This window comes from Miscanthus floridulus, chromosome 13, assembly GCF_019320115.1.
Source record: "Miscanthus floridulus cultivar M001 chromosome 13, ASM1932011v1, whole genome shotgun sequence".
NCBI lineage: Eukaryota > Viridiplantae > Streptophyta > Magnoliopsida > Poales > Poaceae > Miscanthus > Miscanthus floridulus.
This window is the reverse complement of record NC_089592.1, coordinates 77,822,311-77,828,533: the sequence shown is the minus strand read 5'-3', so window position 1 is coordinate 77,828,533 and position 6,223 is coordinate 77,822,311.

Genomic DNA, 6,223 nt, shown 5'->3' with positions numbered 1-6,223 from the left:
TCCGGTTGTTATGGGCCTAGATGAGTTTAGTGAAGAGATTTTTCTAGTCCATGTCCCCCTGTGGGAAAAGAGTCCGGTTGCTTCGAGAAAGCGAACCGCCCGACATGATTTTGGTGGGAGAGGATAGGGATCGTGGGTGCGTGTCCCACGACGTGATGTGACGGTGCACGTGGCCAGCTCGGAGATCGAGGTGGACGGTTGCCCTTCTCGCATCCGTCGCCACTATAAAACCCCAGGGTTCGCCCCCAAGGTTCCGTATTTTGCCTCCTCGCCTTTGCGTCTGTAGCCTTCGTCGCCAATCGCCCTAGCTTCCCACACCAAAATCACCGCCATCGTTAGGTTTGCATCTGTGTTTACCGCCGCTGTCGAGCTCGCGTCCACACTGCCGCCCTTGTTTGAGCTCGCACCCACCATTCCCCCAACGTTTCGATGGAGCTGTGGGGCAGATCTGGCATTACTTCTTGGCATTTGGAGGGCCTCGTCCATCGTGGCCTCCTCCGCTCGCTGTTCGCCATCAGGGAGTGGCTGCTGCCCGATGATGAGAGCGAGCTTGCGCCACCCGAAGGGTACGTCATGTCCTTTGCCATCTTTCATGAGCGGGGTTTTGCCGTACCCATGCATAGATTTCTTCGGGGGTTGTTGTATTATTACCAAGTAGAGCTGCAGCATCTTACCCCCAATGGTGTCCAACACATGGCGGCGTTTGTTGCCCTGTGTGAGGGTTTCCTAGGGATCGATCCCCACTTTGATTTGTGGAGGCATTTTTTTCACCATTAGTTTGTCGAAGAGGAAGATTGGGGGGAAGGATGTGAGCGTGCTGATGGGATGTGCCAGCATTCATCTGCGCCACACCCGGTCAAGGGACTACCCGCTGATGCGTCTGTCATCCTCAAATAAGGGGTGGCACTCGCAGTGGTTTTATATTAGGGATGACCTGAGCGCCACATTGCCGAAATACTCTGGGCGCCTCATCGACGAGGCTCCAGAGTCGTGGCAGTGGGGCTGTCCGACTACGGAGAAGAAACACTTTGCCAACCTTCTCGCCGCCATTCATGCTCTGAAGGCCCGGGGCGTGAAGGGGTCGAGGATTATTGGTGCCTACCATGCCAGGAGGGTGGCGCCACTAATGGCGCGCGCGCTTCCCCTGTACCGAATGGTTCCCGGAGAGTCATTCGAAGGAACGGTGCTCGCTGATGAGGCGCTTGCTCCTTCTGAAGTGGCGCAGCGTATCAGGGAGGCGATGGAGCCTATGAAGGACACCTTTGGCTCTGCCCTCGAACCTGTGTATCCGGTGCCAGGGCACCCCCAATGCGACCGGAACCCAGGTTCCTTGAATTTGTAAGCTTTCCTTCCCCGTACCCTCCTTTTCGATTGAATTTCTGATCCTTTAATACTAACCTTGGGATGGCAGGACCAGCCAAGGAGGCTATTCTTCAAGGACTGCCCGGTCCCATTGCTAAAGGATTAGGTCGTGGCGGCGGCGAATCGCGTCGTGGCCGAGTGGGAAAAGAGGACAAGGGAACAAAAGAAAGCTGAGGAGCGACGAAAGCAGGAAGCACGGGACCGAGGAGAGGATGTAAGCAGTGATGACGATGATGATGACAGCGATGATGATGGCGATGATGAGGTTGATGAGGTCACTGCCGGTATGGATTGGGGTGTCCTGGAGGATGAGGGCACGCTGACCAATGTCCCCTCGTCTATGCAGGAACCCCCCCCATCCCGCGCGGAGGGAAGTGAGTCTGCAAGGATGGAGGAGGTTGGAGCCGAGGAGTCCGCCGTTTCGCGTGGGGTGCCGGCAGAGGATCGGTGGGTGGCTAGATCCGAAGAGGCCCCTAAGGTGTTGACGAAGGAGGGGGGGCCTATTGCCGTGTCTCATGAGAGGATGGAGGTGAGTGGATCCGCCACCCAGCCTGAGGTGTTGACCGAGAGGGGTGCCTCCGCAGCTGTGCCCTCAGAAACGAGGGAGATAAGCTCCCCTGCCTAGGTGTAGGGGACAGGTTCGAAGCGGTCCCATCCCGATGAGTTGGGCAGGGGTCTGGGGGTTCGTCCCCAAAACGCTCCCGTCGGCCGAAGGCATCGGGGTAAGCCACTGTCTCCCCTGTTTTTCTTTTATTTTGTTTTTCTGTTTTGACTTTATGTCTTTTTCTTTTGTGTAGACTTTTGCGGACGGGCCGCGTTCTGGGGATGGCGCCCAAGAAGAGCCTTGCCCATCAGGCAGGATGGGGGGCGTCGCTCGACGCTGCTCCTATTTCGGGCAGGAGTGGTGACGAGGCTATGGCTACGTTGGTCGACTCGATGGCAGCCGTGTCCGTACCCGCGCCCTTGTTGGCCACCGAGCAGGTAGGATCTTCCGCAGTGGGTGCGGCACCGCCGGCCGAGGGTCGTGTATCGCCAGTGGAGGTGGTCATGACCGCACTAAGCCAGGATCAGTCGGGCACAACCACGGTGGTGCTCAAGGGCGTAGTGCAGTCCGCGCCATCAGGGGCCCCCGCGGATCCACCCGTGGCGCTCGAAGTGGCCCCAATGGAGGAGGATCCGGTCGAAGGGTCCTCAGGCGTTGTGGTGATGGTATGGAGGACTAGGAGGGAGTCTCCCCTAGCCCCTTTATCGGGAGGCAGCCACTCCCCTGCGCGGGGCGAGTCGCCGGTTCAGTGGATGGACGCTCAGGACCCAACGTCGGCCCTTTTCATGCTCGACGACCATTCCAAGAGCATGGAGCGGGAGAGTCTCAACTTTGGGCTTTTGACTATGATGAATGCCCTGGACCAGGTCAGAGGGGCCCTGTGTGAAATTGTCGTTCCCACTAGCCAGGTATCTGCTTGTTCTTCCTTATTTTCCTCCTTCTTCAAGTACTTTTGTGTTTTCGTTTTTTTATACCGGTCTTCTTTTTCAGGTCATTGTTGCTCACAGTCGGAGCAAATCCTAGTTCCTTCATGAACAGAAAGCGAAATGGGATCACCTTGCTGAGGAGGCCCGACTGCGAGGAGATGTGGGTGCGCAGCTTGCCGCCGCCGAACAGCGGGAGGCCTAGGCACGTCAGGACGTGGAGGAGGCCCACAGGATGTTTGAGGATTTGTCGGCGAGGACAAATCTAGATGAGGAGGAGATCGCCAGACTCTAAAAGGAGTGAGATGAGCTGCTGCAGAAGAATGCCGCAGCTAGTGAGAAAGCTGGCGAGCTCCTGGCGGAGCTACAGACAGAGCGGGACCTCGAGCTGAAGGGTGAGGAGAGGTCCGCGATGTTGTAGGAAAAGGCAAACTAGGATGCCGCAATGATCGAGCGGACGACCTAAGAGCGCGACGAAGCACGTCGGGAGGCCAAGGCACGCCAGACGGATCTTGGAGTCGAGGTGACCCGATGGTTGGATGCCGAGGAAGTTTCTGCCGGTTTGCGCACCAATCTTGCCGAGGCACGGTGGCTTCTTCAAGCTAAAGGTGATGAATATGATTGCCTGTCCCTCGCCGTTCTGGTGGTCTGCGACAACCTGCAGGTGGCACAAGAGGAGGGGACTAGCTTGCTTGCGACCCGTGCCGCTAGTATCATGGCTCGGGTGGGCCAGCTTGAGGAGAGTGCTTTTCACGCCGAGATCACCCAGGCCTTCACCGTCGCCCATGCTCATTACGAGAAGGAGATCAACCTGGAGGTGATGAGTGAAGGTTTCCCACCTACCTATGAGGATGATGAGCTAGACGTAATTGAGAAGGTGGTGGCTCCTCTTGCGAAGAACCTAGCAGATAATCTGAAAGAAATGGTTCTCCCTTCGCAGAAGTAGTTAGTTGAATAAATTTGAAGAACACTTATATGTAATATGTGAACAAGTTTCGGTACTATCGAGTCTAGAAGCAGTTTTATGATTTTGCTTCGTAATTTCGTTTTGTTTGATTTCACCTTCTTCCCTTTTTGCAATAAAAAAGAGTGTTTATTCGATCCGACCCTTCCCTTTGCCTAAGGCCACAGGGCTGGTGGTGCTTTCAGGGAAAAAATTTGGGTTGTGCTGCTTGAGCAAAACATACCGTAGCCGTGTGGCCGTTTGGTTTTTTGCGGTCTTACCAATCTATTCCCCCAAGTCTTGCCACTGGCCTTGATGCGAGGAGGGAATCTGATGTAATGATTGTTTCGAAAAAAGGAAGGGAGGTAGCCATACCTTAACCAGCCCCCGAGTAAGGTCCGACCCCCTGCATTTCTCTTCGCCAATGGCTCGGCGTTTTTCCTTGTCGAAGCGGCACAGGCGTTGCTTCACTGGCTTGGAGCCTAGGAGGATTTGGAGGGTATGCTCGGTGACCTCCCTCGGGATGCCTGGCATATCCGAGGGTTTCCACGCAAAGATGTCTTTGTTATCGCGGAGGAAGTCGATGAGTGCGCTTTCCGATTCGGAGGAGAGCGTGATCCCGATGCGAACTTTTTTGCCCTCGGAGTTGCTGGGGTCCAAGAGGACCTCCTTGGGCCCTTCCGTCGATTTGAACGACCCGGACGACCTCTTCGTGTCGGGTGCTTCTTCAACGACCTCCTCCCTGAGGGTGGCGAGCTCTTCGAAGGCGACAGCTACTGTGGCGTGGCCGTAGCATTCGACTTCGCACTCGTAAGCATGACGGAAGGAGGTGCCGATGGTGATGACCCCACGAGGGCTCGACATCTTCAGCTTTAGGTACGTATAGTTGGGGATGGCCATGAACTTCGCATAGCATGGTCATCCCAGGATGGCGTGGAAAGTTCCTAGGGTCTCAGTCCGGTAATTGGACCAATCCCCGAAAGTGACGGGAAGATCGATCTGCCCTAGTGGCATGGCCTGCCTACCAGGCACGACACCATGGAAAGGCACTCGGATGGGGCGGAGGTTGGTTCGGTCGATGCCCATCTCGTTGAGCGTCTTGGCATACATGATGTTGAGGTCGCTGCCTCCGTCCATCAGTACTTTCGTGAGCCGCTTTGGGCCGACGATCGGATCGACAACAAGCGGGTACCTTCCTGAGTGTGGGACGGCATCTGGATGGTTAGTCCGGTTGAAGGTTATGGCGGATTCCAACCACCGGAGGAAAGCAGGCGTGGTCGGTCCAACTGTATAGACCTCGCGACGCGTGACCTTCTAACGGCGCTTGGAGTCGTAGGCCGCTGATCCTCCGAAGATCATGAGCGCACCGATCGGCATTGGGAAGGCATCGTCCTTCTCCTTAGCATCGTCTGTAGTGGGGGTAGGTTCCTTCCCCTGCTCCCCTTTGTTGAGGCCCCTGGATAAGTATTTGCGCATGAGGCCGCAATCCTTGTATAGATGCTTGGCTAGGAAGGCATGGTTTGGGCATAGCCCCTCGAGCATTTTCTCAAAATGGTTCGAAGCGCCCTCTGTGGGCTTCCGGCCACCCTTGCGGTCGGCTGTGGCCATGAGTGAGTTGTCATGCCGTTGCTTCTTATTCTTTCTTTTGGCGGGACGGTTGGAAGCGCCTTCGCCGGCATCCTCGTCCCGCCTTACCTTGCCGTCGGAACGATCGAAGATGGCTCCAACCGCCTCCTCTCCTGAGGCATGGCTGGTGGTGATGTCCAGGAGCTCCCTGGTGGTCCGCAGGCCCCTACGCCCCAGCTTGTGTACCAGAGACTCGCAGGTTGTCCCAGATAGGAAGGCTCCTATCACATCAGCGTCGATGATGTTAGGGAGCTCGTTGTGCTGCCGAGAGAAGCGCCGGATGTACCCGTGGAGGGTTTCATCGGCCTTCTGGCGGCAGTTCTTGAGGTCCCATGGGTTTCCAGGGTGTTTGTACATGCCCTGGAAGTTCCCCACGAAGATCTCTGTCAGATCCGCCCAACTTTGAATGGCGTTGGATGGTAGGTGCTCCAACCATGCCCGTGCCGAATCGGCCAAGAATAGCGGGAGATTGTGAATAATGAAATTGTCATTACTCGCACCACCGGCCTGACATGCAAGCCGATAGTCTTCGAGCCAAAGCCCGGGGTTTGTTTCCCTAGAATATTTAGGGATGTTGGTAGGCGGTCGATACCTTAGTGGGAACGCAGCGTTGAGGATGTGTTGGCCGAAGACCTGAGGGCCTAGCAGGCCGGGGCTCGGGCTTCGGTCCTCGTTGCTGTTGTAGCGTCCGCCACGTCGGGGATGGTAGCGGTGGCGTGCTGTCTCTCCATCGCCGCCGTGGGCGCGTTTGCGAGTGTCGATGGTGCTGCGTACGTCGCAGTCATGGCCAAGGCGTTGATGCACTGGGACAGCGGAGGGCTGCTT